The following is a 17,757-nucleotide window of genomic DNA, read 5'->3' as shown; positions in this document are numbered from 1 at the left end:
CACCTGGGGACACTTGGTAGCCGTGAGTTTAAGTGATCAGTACAGGGCATTCCCTTAATAAATCTGAACACTCTAATTACATCATTTGCCTCTCCAACTTTCCTAATCTGGCCTCACCATATTCACTGGGATGAGATTTCCTGACCTGCCGGAAGGGGGAGAGTTCCTGACATTTCCAAAATTGTAAATGAACATTGACTCAAATAGTCAAAACAACCCAGAGTTTATAATGAGCAAACATAGAACACAGAAGAGTAACAGTGCAGGAACAGGCCCTTCGGCCCACAATGTCTGTGCTGAACATGATGCCTAATTAAACTAAATTTCTTCTGTCTGTACATGATCCATATCCCTCCATTCCCTGCATATTCATGTGTCTATCTATCAGCCTCTTAAACGCCACCATCATATCTGCTTCCAGCACTACCCCTGGCAGCCCATTCCTGGAACCCACCACTCTCTGTGTAAAAAACTTGCCTCACACATCTTCTTTAAACTTTCCCCCTCTCACCTTAAATGCATGTCCTTTTAGTACTTGACATTTCTACCTTGGGGAAAAAAGATTCTGACTGTCTACCCTGTCTATGCCTCTCATAATTTCATAAACTTCTGTCAGGGCTCCCCACAACCTCCGATGCTCCAGAGAGAACAATCCAAGTTTGTCCAACCTCCACTAATGGCTCATACCCTCTAATCCAGGCAGCATCTGGATAAACCTCTTCTGCACCCTCTGCAAAGCCTCCACATCCTTCCTGTAATGGGGCGACCAAAACTGCACACAATACTCCAGGTGCGGCCTAACCAAAGTTTTATTTAGCTTTTTCCCTTTTTTCCCTTTCATGTAGTTTTATACAGCAAGCAGTCAGGAGTTGTAACAAAGGGAGATAAGTTAGAGCTGCATTAACTATTGAATCAATTACAAATAAAAATATGCCATTTGTTTGTTACTGCATCAGCTTGGGGCAACTGAGCTTCCTGTGGAGGTGGTAGATTCATGGGTTTGTGCACACCATGGTATTCAAAGACAGTGATCGCCTGGATACAAAATAGACCAAGGAACAGAAACAACAAATTTGCGATGAAAATCAAATAAAGTTGCAGATGCTGGAAATCTGAAATAAAAACAGAAACTGCTGGAAATACTCAGCAGGTCAGGCAGTATCTGTGGAAGGAGAAACAGCCAATGTTTCAGCTCTGGGACTCCTCTTTGGGACTGGGAAAGTGAGAAGCAAGTTAGCAGAGAAGGTGGAGGAGGGCGATGTGTGGAACAAAGGAAACTTCTCTTACAGGGTGAAATGATATGGCAATTAAGGAGCAGTAAAGATGAAATTAAGCTTCATTTTCTGCACAATATGTTGCTAATGGTGTGTAGTCTGTGCGATGCCCAGAAGGACAGACTAAAAAAAGGGGAAAGAATCATTTGGTGAGAAAAAATAGCCCCACAAACAGAAAGAAAGTGAACTTTCTAAAGTTGGAGAATTCAATATTGAGTCCTGCAGGCTGCAATGTGCCCAGATGGAAGATGAGGTGTTACTTCTCATGCTTGTGTTGCACCTCATTGTAACAGTGCAGGAGGTCCACAGAGAGACAGGTCAGAGTGGGAGTGGGATGGGGAATTAAAGTAGCTACAGCAAGAAGCTTGGCATCATCCCTGCAGACTGAATGCAGGTGCTCTGTAGAGCGATCACTCAATCTGGGTTTGGTTTCTCCAATGCAGAGAAGTGTATGATGAAGGTTGTTTTTTCTGGTCTAGATGAATTAATGCAATAATGCCCCACAGGAGATGGTAGCAGGACCACCACATGTTTTGCTGTGTATCAGTGACTTATATTTGGGCAAAAAAGGAAAAAACACAAAGTTTCCCAATAATATAAAACTTCGAAGTGTAATGCAGCATGGTAGTTTAGTGGTTAGCGTAACACTTTACAGCGCCAGCGACCCGGATTCAATTCCGGCCACTGTCTGTAAGGAGTTTGTACGTTCTCCCCATGTCTGCGTGGGTTTCCTCCGGGTGCTCTGGTTTCCTCCCACATTCCAAAGACGTACAGGTTAGGAGTTGTGGGCATGCCATGTTGGTGCCGGAAGGATGGCGACACTTGCGGGCTGCCCCCAGCACATTCTCAGTCATGCAAAAAGATGCATTTCACTGTGTGTTTCAATGTACATGTGACTGATAAATAAATATATACCAATATCTGTCTATCTAAACAGTGAGAACACCCATCAGGAGTGGACTGATAAACCAACTGATGATAGTGGATGAAAGGGTGAATTGACACATTTAGGCAGGAAGGGGAGAGTCAATGTAAGGCCATTGGTACCCACTTAGAAGGTATATGAAAGGGGAGGGGCAGGCATGGTAGCGTAGCGGTTAGCATAACGCTATTACAGCGTCAGCGACCCGGGTTCAATTCCTGCCCCTGAGTGTAAGGAGTTTGTACGTTCTCCCCGTGTCTGCATGGGTTTTCTCCAGGTGCTCCGGTTTCCTCCCACATTCCAAAGACATACGGGTTAGGAAGTTGTGGGCATGCTATGTTGGCGCCGGAAACGTGGCAACACTTGCGGGCTGCCCCCAGAACACTCTATGCAAAAGATGCATTTCACTGTGTATTTCGATGTACATGTGACTAATAAAAATATTTTATCTTATCTTATCTTAGCCTGAGGTATAGCTACACAAAGCCTTGAAAGTGGTGGGTCAAATTGCTGTTATTAGAACATATGGAATCCTTGAATTTGTAACTAGAGACACAGACCTCAATTTTAATTCAGAGATGTTTCAGGGGTGGGACTCTGATATTAGCAACAGATGGATGAGACAGCTCTGGAATTTGGCAGCATAAGCATTGTGCCACATTTGTGGATTCTATCCAGGAAAGATTTTAACCAAGAGAGAGAGGTTTTGCACAACTATCTATATTTACTCATTTCACCCAACACTCCTACTCTCTCAGGTATCTTGAATTCCAACCCATCCTTCCCCTGTAATACACTTCCTCACACCTCCGTCTATCCATCCAAAGCTGCTGCTCACCCACATCCTTACGCTATTCCCTCAACTTCACCAAAGGACCGAGATGTAAGGTCATTGGGTAAAAAAGAACAGAAATAAGATGAAGAGAATAATTTTTATTTATGATCTGCAATTTGTTGCTTGAAAGGAGGTTAAAGCAGATGCAGCAGTAAGGAAAATGGACACAGAGTTATGCTGCCAGCAGTAGCTTGTTCTTCATTTTAACAAAATACTCTTTCATACAATCCATGGGTTATTGTTGCAACATAATAAAAGATGTCTTTGAGCTATTTGTGAGCATGCAAAGTGGGCATCCTCCATCTTGGCAATGCACTCTGAACTCTGACATCTTAAAACTCAAATGTCTTACAGAAGTTCATTGAACTGAAAGTTTGAAAGCTTAATGTACACTCAGGAACAGCACCTTATTTTGTGTCTAGATACTTTAAAAGCCCACTGAATTCATCCATTTCAGACAACTAGCCTTTTCAGTTTGTATCTGAACTGACCATAAGGAAAAAAGGTCATCAGCCTTAAACATTAACCCTGTTTTCCTCTCCATAGATGCTGCCTGATCTGGTAAATGTTTTCAGCATTTTCTGTTTTTTTTTCCAGACATCTAGCACCTGCAGTTTTTTTGCTTTTCTTTCAACATTGATATAACATGTTCAAACTGCACGGTGTTTCAGCACATGGTCAATAGTAGCCTGTCCTTTCTTTCTGATGAAGAATGCCTTGCCACGTTCTGCGGATTCTTGGTCTCTCATGACTTAAGATGTCTTAGAGATACGTATAAGCTAACAATGTGGTTGTCCTCCATCTTGACAACACACAAGAAGGATGATAACCACATCTTGAAATGCTTGGTGCTTACACCAGACGGAACCACATCACCTGGGGCGGCACAGTGGTGCAGCTTGCAGTGCTGTTGTCTCCAGTGATCCAGGTTCAATCTTGTGCTGTCCGTGTGGAGTTTTCATGTTCCCCCTGTGACTGTGTGGGCTTCCTCCCACTTACCAAAGACATAAGGGTTACTATAGTTAATTCACCACCATAAATTGCACCATGGAATAGTAGAATCTGGGGAGTCAGTGGGTATGTGGGGAGAATAAAATGGATTAGGGTAGGGGTGTAAATAGTAGTTGATGGTCAGTATGGAATTAGAGGGTCTGTTTCTGTGCTTGATCTCTCTATGAATTATAATGGAGAGATACAAGAAGGGGAAAAAATTGCAGGGTGATGGGGAAGGTGCAAGCAATTGAATCTTCCGAAGAACCAGCATAGGAATGATCAGCCAAATGGCCTTTTCTGTGCTGTATGAATCTAGTTATAACTGGCACTTCCAAAGTTCACTGGGAAAAAGCTCAAACACTGGAGATCTTTGGAGTGTAGGAGAATGAGGGGTGATCTTATAGAAGTGTATAAAATCATAAGAGTCATAGATAGGGTGAATGCATGCAGGGTTGGGGAATCAAGAATTAGAGGGCATAGGTTTAAGGTAAGAGGGGAAAGATGTAATAGTAACTTGAGGAGCAACTATTTTAGACAGAGGGTGGTACATATATGGAATGATCTGCCAGAGGAAGTGGTTGAGGCAGGTAGAATAATAATATTTAAAAGACAGTTGGACAGGTACATGGATAGGAAATGTTTAGAGAGATATGGGCTAAAGACGGGCAAATGGATTGGCGTCTTGGTCAGCATGGCCGAAGGGCTAGTTTCTTTGCTGTATGACTTTACGACTCTATGACTGTCTTTCAGAAGACATGTTAATCACCTTGATTGAGAAGCAAAACACCACAAGATACAATGAAGAAAAGTAGGGATTACTGTCCAATATTCCTACTTTAACAAATACTAACAAACCAAACCAAATAATAATTTATTTCATTTGTTGTTTAAAAGACCTCAGAGTGTAGAAATTGGCAGCTGCTTTTGCCTCTTTCACAACCGTGTTATGACTTTAAAGATAATTCATTAACAATTAGATGCAATTATGGATGGACAATAAATGCTGGCCTTGCCAGCTATGCCCACATCCTGAAAACTAAAGAAATGAAAAACAAAGTTATTAGTTAAAAGAAAGTAAATGAAAACAGAAAGTGCTGGAAATACCCAGCAGGTCAGGCAGCACATGTGGAGAGGGAAATAGAGTCAATATTTTAGGTCAATGACATTTCATCAGAAAGTAAGGGTTGGAAGACTAAAGGCTGGCAGTAATGCTCAAAGAATGTTTGAGTTTCAGTTTCCAAATAAATAACATAGTGTAACACCTGAAGGTAATAACTAAGGACACTTTCATGATGAGGACTCTCCTTTAAATCATATCTGTGCTGGTACTTCAAGTGAGTGGTAGAACCCACACAATTCTTTTTAAGGAATAGCACGTCCTGATACCTAGTTAATATTCTTTACAAATCCTACCAAAAATATTTTAGTAAAATTTCTGTGATCTAGTTGTATGAAAAAGAGCTGCCATGTTCAAATACAAAACAGAGCTCAAATCTATGTAAAGGACTTTGAACTGCTTCTACGAGATATGATAAGACTATGAAATGCAAACCTGCCATTCATTCCTAACATAAAACCACATCAAAAGCTTGTGAAAAATCTAGCCTAGTTTCACTTTAAATGCCCACCACATACCATCCACCTGGTCTTTATTATTTTCAAAGAGGTTAGTTAAGCATGACCTCCTGTTGAATCTCTGCCAAATTTCCTTCCACAAGATATGGTTCTCCATTTATACATTTCTCAAGATCATTTCAAAGACTTTCCCAACCACTAAAACAACTTACTGAGTCAAAGTTCCTGTATAAGATATTTCACTGTCCTGCATTTAATGAGATTATTTTGGTTAAAATTTTAATCCACCAACCCCACTTCCACGTATATCAAGCCTACAAAAATGTTACTTGGCATACGTATGAATTTACCAACATTTGAATCAGATGCAGGTGTAGGGCATTTGGCCTCTCAAATCTACACCGCCATTTAATAAGATCACAACTGTTATAATTGTAACCTCAACTCTGCACTCTGCCTCTCCCTGGTAACCTTTCACCTAGTTGCTTATCAAGAATCTATCTGCCTTTGCTTTAAAATATTCAAATACTCTGCTTATTCTATTTTAGTAAGGCATTTGACAAGGTCCCACATGGTAGGCTTATTCAGAAGGTCAGAGGGCATGGGATCCAGGGAGGCTTGGCCACGTGGATTCAGAATTGGTTTGCCTGTAGAGAGCAGAGGGTTGTGGTGGAGGGAGTGCATTCAGATTTGAGGGCTGTGACTAGCGGTGTCCCACAAGAATTGGTTCTGGGACTTCTACTTTTCATGATTTTTATTAATGATTTGGATGAGCGGGTAGAAGGGTGGGTTGGCAAGTTTGCAGACGACACAAAGGTTGGTGGTGTTGTGGTGTCGATTTTGTGGAGGACTGTTGAAGATTGCAGAGGGACATTGATAGGATGCAGAGCTGGGCTGAGAAGTGGCAGATGGAGTTCAATCCGGAGAAGTGTGAGGTGGTACACTTTGGAAGGACAAACTCCAAGGCGGAGTACAAAGTTAATGGCAGGATTCTGTGTAGTGTGGAGGAGCAGAGGGATCTGGGGATTCATATCCGCAGATCCCTGAAAGTTGCCTCACAGGTGGATAGGGTAGTTAAGAAAGCTTATGGAATGTTAGCATTCATAAGTCGAGGGATCGAGTTTAGGAGCCATGAGGTAATGATGCAGCTCTACAAAACTCTGGTTAGACCACACTTAGAGTACTATGTCCAGTTCTGGTCACCTCATAATAGGAAGGATGTGGAAACGTTGGAAAGGGTGCAGAGGAGATTTACCAGGATGCTGCCTGGTTTAGAGAGTATGCATTATGAGGAGAGACTAAGGGAGCTAGGGCTTTACTCTTTGGAGAAAAGGAGGATGAGGGGAGAGATGATAGAGGTATACAAAATATTAAGAGGAACAGATAGAGTGGACAGCCAGCGCCTCTTTCGCAGGGCACCAATGCTCAAGACAAGAGGGCATGGCTTTAAAGTAATGGGTGGGAAGTTCAAGGGAGATATCAGAGGGAGGTTTTTCACCCAGAGAGTGGTTGGTGCATGGAATGCACTGCCTGGGGTGGTGGTGGAGGCAGATACATTGGTCAAATTCAAGAGATTGCTAGATAAGCATATGGAGGAAATTAAAATAGAGGGATATGTGGGAGGAAGGGGTTAGGTAGTCTTAAGTGAGGTTTAAAAGTCAGCACAACATTGTGGGCTGAAGGGCCTGTATTATGCTGTACTGTTCTATGGTTCTATGGTTCTTCCAAAGAGGGTTCTAAAGACTCACAACTCTCAGTGTCTTAATTGGGCATCCCCTTATTTTTAAACAATGAACCTTAATTCTAGTTTCTCTACAAGGGAAACATTCTCTCCACATCCATCCTGTCAGTACCACTGAGGATCTTATGTGCTTCAATTAAATTGTCTCTTTCTCTTCCAGACTCAGCAGATACAAGCCTAGCCTGTCCAACCTTTCCTAACCCCTTCAGATATTAGTCCTGTAACCATTCTCTAATCTGCTTTCAACACATTAACATCCTTCCTTGAATCAGAAGACCTATACTGACACAATACTTCACATGTAATCTCAACAATGCCCTAAGTAATTGAAACATAACCTCCTTACTTCTGTATTCAGTTCCCCCCGCAATAAGCAATAACATTATGTTAGCTTTGTTAATTACTTGGGCTACCTGCATACTAGCCTTTTGTGAACCTTCCCCTTCCTGGGCCTGAGTTTCTATGCAAGATATTTCATAAACTTGTTGGGTTCAAGGTTACATTAATTTCAGTCCAGGGTCAATTAAGTTTCTGATGCTGAGAAATTTGTCCCTTACATAGTATTCAATGTGCTCTGTAGTTACATCAGTATGTTGTATCTGACCTTCATTCCAAAAAGTTTTGAAAACACTCAGCAGGTTCGCATCATCTGCAGAGAGATGAACAGAGTTAATGTTTCAGCACGATGACCTTTCAACACTCTGCCTGAATACTTCCAGCATTTTCTGTTTTTATTTCAGATTCCCAACACCTGCAGTATTTTGCTTTTATAGATTATTCTCCATTTCAACTTTGCCCAGTGATTGGACCAGTTTATAATCCTATACGTCTCTGCTCAAAATGATCTCCACAATGTCCTCCCTGTCCTTTGTGAGCCCCCTCTGATTGCACATTGCCCCTGTTATTTCTTCCATGGCTTATTGCCTACTTCTGTCTGCAGTACCCTCACTGCCACAATCTTCTCCATTGGTCCCATACAGTCCGATCTCATCCACTTGCATTGTCCCCTCTGAGCCCCCTGCAATCTTCTTCCTGTTCCCTGCGATCTTCTCCATGGCTCTTTTACAATCTACTTCTTGAACCCTGAAATCCCTCCCATTGGCAAGTATGGACTTCTCTATGGCACCCAACAATCTCCTCCATCCTCACCACCAGCCACCTATCCTTCCCCACCCTGCCACTGCAGTCTTCTCTATGGCCCTAGCATCATCTTCAAAATGGTCCCCACATGATCTCCAGTAAACAATCCTTCAGTCTCCTGCAAGGTTCCTCTCCAGTCCCCTCCAGTGCTCTCTTTCACAGTCACTCAAAGTCTTCTCCAGCGTCTACCCCTCAATCCACCGACCTCCTCCACTGGATCCTCTTCTGTGGTATCTTAACAAGCTCTATACCTTCACTCCTGTGATCTTCTCCACAGCCTTCCCACAACATCCTCCTAGTCCCCACCATACCTCCCTGTCTAGCAATCTCTCTGCCTGTCCTTCTCCCTACCCCATCTTGCCTATGACACACACACAATCTTCCCTAGAGCTCCATCATCATCTTTCACACACCCATGGCATATCCACCATTGCCTTCTGGCAGCCTGTTAATCAACTGGCCACAACTTTGATTGTGACCCAGGTACACTGAGGATGGTCCAGAATTGAGACAAAAATTTATGCCTGCATTTGCTCCTTCCGAGGCCAAAATTGTGCAGATCTGGGCCCTGGAAAGTCAAAGTTCCTGGGCTTTGACCTTTAATCAAGACAATGACAATGTTGGGGCAGATAAATCTTTTTTTTAGGTGTCTCTGGAGACTGGAGGATCATTGGACCAATCAGTGAGTAGTGGGAGACCAGAGGATGGGTGGTGGTGGGAGTGGGTGGTGGGAAAGGGGTGGGAGGGGGTGGTGGTTGGACTGTGGGTCAGTCAGATGTCGCAACACCTTGAATTGAGGTGCTGAAAGATTTAATGGTAAGTATGGGACATCCCACTTTGGGGTACCAGTCCAGTGCTATTGCTGTCCTCAACATGTCCAGTGATTGTTCCTCCCAGAACAGCTTGGCTTAATTTCCCAACAGTTATCCAACAGGAACGTTCTCATAACATCTCATACCAAAACTGAGGAAGAGGTGTAAGCACAACACATGCCTGGAAGCGCCCAGTCTGTGGGAAGTCCACACACAGTCACAAGAGAGACACCAGAGACCGCAGATGCGAGAATCTGGAGCAGTAAGCAAACTGCTGGAGGAACTCAACGGGTCAGGCAGCATCTGTGGAGGGAAAGAAATGGTCGATGTTTCAGGTCGAGACTCTGCATCAGGATTCAATCACATGATTCAATCACAAGACAGTGAAACAAGCAACATTAAACAATCTAATGTCTGGGGAGAAAGGTCGATAAAGTTCACCGATATATTCAGTAAAGCACACTCCCAGGTGGAGGTCTGGCCAATGACTAGTACTTTTCCTTTAAACTGTATTATTTATTACAGTTCAGTATTGAGAGGGATTGCTGTACTCTGAGCTTCCAGTCTAATTCCCTTTAACACAAATAAAAAATCATTTTACTTGTATAATTCCAAACATTTGACATGTTAATAATTTCATTAAGCTTTTATAAAAAAATCTATAAAAAGCAATAGATACAATATACCTTCCACCACTCATATCTCTCTTGAGCTGATCTTCAGCACTGAGAATGATTTGTTTCCAGAGACCTGAATCCATAAAACTACCTGACAAACTGTGCAGGACTACGGGAGTCCCGTCCTGTCAGAAGGGCCATCCTTTTTCTGAAAGAAAAGCAAAGGTGTTGTCATGTGCCTCAGTCAATATTTAACTCTCACTCACATTCACTAGCATTCAGATTACCAATCATAATCATACTGGTCTTTGTGGGAGCATGCTATGTGTCTATTTTACCTATAACAGTGCTATACTCCAAAATACTAAGTGCATTGTGCATTGGGATCTATAAGGGCCTATACAAAATTCAAATCTTTCTTCAATTCAAGTCAACAGATCTATGTTTGTGCTCCATACAAGTTTCATTCTAGGCTTCACCAACGAAGCTACCAGCTGTCTGGTGGTGAGTGACTCACTTGCTGCCTCAACAAAGCCTGTCCACCATCTACAAGGCATGAGTCAGGAGAACCATGGAGTAGGCTCCACTTGGTTGGATGACAGTTGCTCCATTAACATAAGAAACATGACACATCGAGGATAAAGGTTGATTGGCATCCATCCTCTACTTTCCTTCCACCACCTATGCAACATGTCTGCCAGCATGTACCACCCAAAAAAGCTTCAGAATGCCTTGACGCCACACTTGGTCAAATGACAGCAGTGGTAGGAATGTCCGTCACATTGATCCTATGCCAAGGGCACCTTCCTGCATGCTGTGTGGTATGATTAACATGCTAAGTAACATAAATTCAGCACAGATGAAAACTGGGCATCCATAAGGCAGCAGATATGGACACCGCCGCATCTAGATGTGAATGGTGCTGGACAATTCAAGAGCCAGCTGAGTGATGATGGGGACCAGTGTATGAGGGCTTGAGTTATAAGGAGAGGCTGGATAAGCTCAGACATTTTTCCCTGTAGCATAGAAGGCCAAGAGGTAACCTTATAGAGTTATATAAAATCAAGAGGGGCATAGATAAGGTGAATAGCCACAGTTTTTTCTCCAGGGTTGGGGAGTCCAAATTTAGAGGGCAAAGGTTTGCGGTGAGAGAGGAAGGATTTAAAAGGGACCTGAGGGGCAACTTTTTCACACAGAGGGTGGTCCAAATATGGAACCAACTGCCAGAGGAAGTGGTTGAGGCAGGTACAATTACAGTGTTTAAAAGACATTTGGACAGATCCATGGATAGGGAAGGTTTAGACGGATATGGACCAAATGCAGGCAAATGGGACTAGCTCAATTAGGTAATTTGGTCGAGAAACAAAGGAATGCAAATGCTGAAATCTAGGTGAAAAACACTGTAATGCTGGAGAAACTCAGCATGCCAGGCAGCATGCATGGGGAAAAGCAGGCGGTCAACGTTTCTGTCAACGTCCAGGTAATATGGTCAACATGGATGAGTTGGGCCGAAAGGCCTGTTTTCTGTGCTGTATAGCTCTATGACTCAATGGGTGCTAAAGGCAAGGGTTTCACAGACTTCCCACCATGTTAGAAGATGATATATATTTTCATTCTGCTTGACATCAAGAAACAGCAGGGAGAGCTGAATACTGCAAAGGTTATGGGACCGGACAACACCCGAACTTTAGTACTGAAGACCTGCGCTCCAGAACGAGTTGTGCCTTTAGCCAAGACATCCAGTCCAGTTGTAACACTGATATCCATCTAACAATGTGGGGACATCCCCAGGTAGGTCCTGTTTATAAAAAGCAGGACAAATGCAATCCAGATAATTACCACCCAAACCATCTACCCTTGGTCATCAGCAGTTAATGAAAGATAAGGCCAATGGTGACATTGGCCTTAGGTTATTGGTGAGCACTTACTCACCAATAACCTACTCAATGATGCACAGAACCACCCGAAACCAGGCCTCATGACAGCCTTGGTACAAACATGGATCAAGGAGTTGAATTCCAGAAGTAAGGTGGGAGTGACTGCCTTGACATCAAGGCAGCAGTTGACCAAGAGTGGCATCGAGGTATTGTGGTGAAACTGAAGTTAATGGGCTCAAGAGGATAGCACTCCAGCTGTAGGAGTCATACCTCACTTAACAGAAGGTGGTTGTGGTTGTTGGAGGTCAATCATCGCAGCCCCAGAACATTGCTGCAAGGGTTCCTCAGGGCAATATCCTGGGCCCAACCATCTTCAGCTGCTTTGTCAATAACCTTCCTTCCAATACAAAGTCAGAAGTGGGTATGTTCAAAATGCCTCAGTAAACGAAGCACATCACACCTGCAGCAAGACCTAAGGTGCCAGACAATGATGATCTCCAACAGCAGAGATGATCCGAAACACCTAAGCTTGATATTCAATGCTTCAATGGCATTACCACCACCAAGTCCTGTCCCATCAGGGGTCACCACTGACTGGAAGCTCAGCTGGATCAATTACATAAATACTGTGGCTACAAGAGAAGATCAGGGACTGGGATACCCCAAAGCCATTCTGCAGTCCACAAGTCAGGACAGAGATGGAATACTCTCCACGGGCCTGGATGAGTGCAGCTCCAACACATTCAAGAGATTGCAACAACCAGGAGAAGGCAACCCACTTGATTGACACTCTATCCACCATCGGTGCACAGTACCATCTACAAAATACACTGCAGTTACTCACAGAAGCTACTTCAGAAACCAACTCATGGACTTGCCGCCCAACCCACCAAGGATGTCAAGAGCTGCAGGCCCCTGAAAGTTCCCCTCAGGCTACGTGCCATCCAGAATTGTTCTTCTTTTGGGTATTATTGACGAGCATCAGCGCTAGGTCTCCTTGCCCAATGTCAGTGTGACACTACCTTCACCTGGAAGGCTGCAATGTTTCCAGAAGTCAGCAAACCACCACCTTCTCAAAGACAATAATGGCTGAGCAATAAATGGTAGCCTTGCTCTCAATGCTCACACCCCACAACTGAATTTAACAAAAAGACCCACAGCTCATATGCCTGCCATTTTTGAGCCTTACCAGCTGAGAAAACGTTAGCTTCCTTTCTGCTCCACATTGTCAAATATTATCTTGTTGGTTACAACCTGGTGAGCAGTCAGTTCCTTTAAGAGCTGCCTGTTCGACCACTTATAGATATGGATAAACCGAGTGCCAGCAAATTAGACTGGCTCAAGCCCAACCAGACTTTAACAAACATATTGTGAGAAGAGATTAAATGGATCAGATCTGTACTCTCTTGAGTTTAGAAGATTGAGAGGTGATTGCAGTGAAACGTACAAAATTTGAACAGAGATGGAATTACTTTTTATAAGACATAGGAGCAGAATTGGGCCATTCGGCCCATTCAGTCTGCTCCACCATTCGATCATGGCTGATTTATTTTTCTCTCTCGACCCCATTCTCCTGACTTCTCCCTGTAACCTTTGATGTCTTTATTAATCAAGAACCTATCAACCTCTGCTTTAAACATACCCACTGACTTGTCCTCCACAGCCCTCTCTGCCAATGAATTCCACAGATTCACCACCCTCTGGATAAAGAAATTCTTCCTCATCTCTGTTCTAAAGGGACCCCCTTTCATTCTGAGGCTTTCCCTCTGGTCCTAGACTCTCCCACTACTGGAAACATCCTCTCCACATCCACTGTATCCAGGCCTTTCAATACTCAGTAGGTTTCAATGAGATCCCCCTCATCCTTCCAAACTCCAGCGAGTATGGGCTCAGAGACATCAAATGTTCCTCATGCACCAACCCTTCCATTACCAGGATCATTCTTGTAACTCTCTTCTCCAATACCAGCACATCCTTCCTTAGATATGGGGCCAAAACTGCTCACAATACTCCAAATGTGGTCTGATGTACGTCTTATAAAGGATCAGCATTACATCCTTTCTTTTATATTCTAGTCCTCTCAAAATGAACTTTTTTGCATTTGCACATTGCATTTGCCTTCCTTACTACCAACTCAACCTGCAAATTAACCTTTAGGGAATCTTGCACTAGGACTCCCAAGTCCCTTTGCACCTCCCATTTCTGAATTCACTCCCTGTATAGAAAATAGCTTACACCTTTATTCCTTTTGCCAAAGTGCATGGCCGTACACCATCAGCCACTTCTTTGCCCATTCTCCCAACCTGTCCAAGTCCTTCTGCAGACTCCCTGCTTCCTCAACACTACCTGCCCCTCCACCTATCTTTTGTAGCATCTGCAAACTTGGCCACAAAGCCATCAATTCCGTCATCCAGGCCATTAGCATATAACGTGAAAAGTAACAGACCCAACACCAACCCCTGCGGAACACCATTGGTCACCTGCAGCCAACCAGAAAAGGCCCCCTTTATTCCTACTCTTTGCCATCTGCCAGTCAGCCAATCTTCTATCCATGCTAGTACCTTTCCTGTAATACCATGGGCTCCTATCTTGTTTAGCAGCCTCATGTGCAGCACCTTGTCAAAGGCCTTCTGAAAATCCAAGTAGACAACAACCACTAACTTTCCTTTGTCTATCCTGCTTGTCACTTCTTCAAAGAAATCCAGCAGATTTGTCAGGCAAGATCTCCCCTTAGGGAAACCATGCTGAGGTCGGCCTATTTTATGATGTGGTTCCAAGTACCCCGATACCTCATCCTTAATAATGGATTCTAACATCTTACCAACCACTGAAGTCAAGCTAACTGGCCTATAATTCCCTGTCTTTTGCCTCCCTCCCTTCTTAAAGAGCGGAGTGACATTTGTGATTTTCCAGTCCTCGGGAACTATTCTTAAATCTAGTGATTCTTGAAAGATTACTACTGATGCCTCCACAATCTCTTCAGCTACCTCCTTCAGAACCATGGGGTGTAGTCCATCTGGACCAGGTGACTTATCCACCTTCAGACCTTTCAGCTTCCCAAGCATCTTCTCCTTAGTAATAGCAACTACACTCATTTCTGCCCCCTGACTCTCTCAGATTTCTGGCATGTTGCTGGTCTCTTCCTCAGTGAAGACTGATGCAAAATATTTATTCAGTTCATCCGCCATTTCTTTGTTCCCCATTACTACCTCTCCAGTGTCATATTCCAGTGGTCCGATGCCCACTCTTGCTTCTCTTTTACTCTTTATATATCTGAAAAACTTTTGATATCCTCTTTTAGATTATTGACTAGTTTACCTTCATATTTCATCTTTTCTCCCATTTGCATTTTTAGTTGCCTTCTGTTGGTTTTTAAAGCTTCCCAGTCTTCTAGCTTCCCACTAAGTTTTGCAATATTGTATGCCCTCTCTTTTGCTTTTATGCTGTCTTTGATTTCCCTCGTCAGCCACGGTTGCCTCATCCTCCCTTTAGAATGCTTCTTCTTCTTTGGGATGAACTGATCCTGCATCTTCTGAATTACTCCCAGAAACTCCTGCCATTGCTGCTTTACCGTCATCCCTGCTAGGGTCCCCTTCCAATCAACTTTGGGCAGCTCCTCTCTCATGTCTCTGTAGTTACCTTTACTCAACTGTAATACTGATAGATCCGATTTTAACTTCTTCCTCTCAAACTGCAGGGTAAATCTATTGTATTATGATCACTGCCTCCTAAGGGTTCCTTTACCTTAAGGTCTCTAATCAAATCTGGTTCATCGCACAACATCAAATCCAGAATTGATTTTTCCCTAGTGGGCTTGACCACAAGCTGCTCTAAAAAGCCATCTCATTAGCATTCTACAACTTCTCTTGGGATCCAGTAACAACCTGATTTTCCCAATCTACCTGCATACTGAAATCCCCCTTGACCACCGTAACATTGCCCTCTTTACATGCCTTTTCTATCTCTTGTTGTAATTTGTCCCCCACATCATGGCTACTATTCGGAGGTCTGTATACAACTCCCATCAGGGTCTTTTTACCCTTGCAGTTTCTTAACTCTACCCACAAGGATTCTACATCTTCTGATCCTACGTCACTTTTTTCTAAGGATTTGATTTCATTTTTACCAAAAGAGTCACCCCCGCCCCACCCACCTGCCTATCTTTTCGATAGGATGTGTATCCTTGGATGTCTAGCTCCCAGCTGTGATTTTCCTTCCACCGTGACTCTGTGATACCCAGAATGTCATACCTGCCAATTTCTAACTGCGCTTTTAGCTCATCTTCTTTATGTCATATACTGCGTGCATTCAAATATAACACCTTCAGTCCTGTATTCACCACCCCTCTTCTCAGGTTTGTCTCCATGTTGCCTGAAGGAATTCTCATCCCTTTCTCAATTTTCTGTCTTATTCTTTATTCTGGAGACTTCAGTAACCTCTCCTGCACTCTCCTTCCTTTTTAGTTTATCTATACTTTTCCAATCTATTATCCCCCTACTATTTAGTTTAAAGCCCTATGCACAGTCCTAGTTATCCGATTCGCCAGAACCCTGGTCCCAGCATGGTTCAGGTGAAGTCCGTTCCATCGGAAGAGATCCCTCCTTCTACAAATTCAAACTCACTTCTCCCACACCAATCTTTAACTCTCTGATCTTATTGAGCTTGTGCCAATTTGCACATGGCTCAGGTAGCAATCAGAGATTATTACCTTTTTAGTTCTGTTTTTTAGTTTAGTCCCAAGCTGCTCAAATTCCCTCAGCAGAACCTCTTTCCTTGTTGGTACCCACATGGACCACAACAATTGGATCTTTCCCCTTCCACTCCAAATTCCTCTGCAGGTCAGATGAGATGTCTGGAACCCAGGCACCAGGCAGGCAACACAGCCTTCGAGACTCTCAAGAGGGTTAAGAGCTTCAAGTTCCTGGGAGTGAACATCACCAACAGCCTGTCCTGGTCAAATCACGTAGAAGCCACGGCCAAGAAAGCTCGCCAGCGCCTCTACTTCCTCAGGAGGCTAAAGAAATTTGGTTTGTCCCCTTTGACTCTCACCAACTTTTACAGATACACCATAGAAAGCATCCTATCTGGATGTATCACGGCTTGGTACAGCAACTGTTCTGCCCAGGACCACAAGAAACTGCAGAGAGTTGTGGACACAGCCCAGCACATTACGGACACCAGCCTTCCCTCCTTGGACTCTTATCTTTACCTTTCATTGTCTTGGTGAAGCAGCCAGCATAATCAAAGACCCCACCCACCCGGGACATTCTCTCTTCTCTCCTCTTCCATCGGGTAGAAGATACAGGAGCCTGAGGACACATACCACCAGGCTCAAGGACAGCTTCTATCCCACAGTGATAAGACTATTGAACAGTTCCCTTATACAATGAGATGGACTATGACCTCACGATCTACCTTGTTGTGACCTGGCACCTTATTGCACTGCACTTTCTCTGTAGCTGTGACACTTTACTCTGTACTGTTATTGTTTTTACCTGTACTACCTCAATGCACTCTGTACTGAGTCAATGTAACTGCACTGTGTAATGAATTGAGCTGTACGATCAGTTTGTAAGACAAGTTTTTCACTGTACCTCATCCATAAAATTTTAGCCACACAATATGTGTGGGAACAGCAAATTTCTAAAATGTAGTGCTTGCCTTTGTATAATTTGCAAGAAACATTTCCTCTATGACTGCATTTGACATATTTCTGTGAGTCTGGTTTACATTGTATTGCATTGATTGCATTAGAAGCCTGAATCTCATAGACCATAAATATAATGATGTCAATCCCACATATGCTTACAAATGCCAAAGAGCATCAGAATGCTTAAATAATATCAGAAACATGAGTGACCAAATCTTCTTCACATGGTCCTTTTCCCTGGTGGGAATGTTCAGTCTGCCTCTGAATCACCAGTCCCAGATCTGGGAGTACAGGCTGAGGTTTCTGACAACCAAGACGATG

The sequence above is a fragment of the Pristis pectinata genome, chromosome 5 (assembly GCF_009764475.1).
Source record: "Pristis pectinata isolate sPriPec2 chromosome 5, sPriPec2.1.pri, whole genome shotgun sequence".
Taxonomy (NCBI): Eukaryota; Metazoa; Chordata; class Chondrichthyes; order Rhinopristiformes; family Pristidae; genus Pristis; species Pristis pectinata.
Note: the sequence above shows the minus strand (reverse complement) of the source record.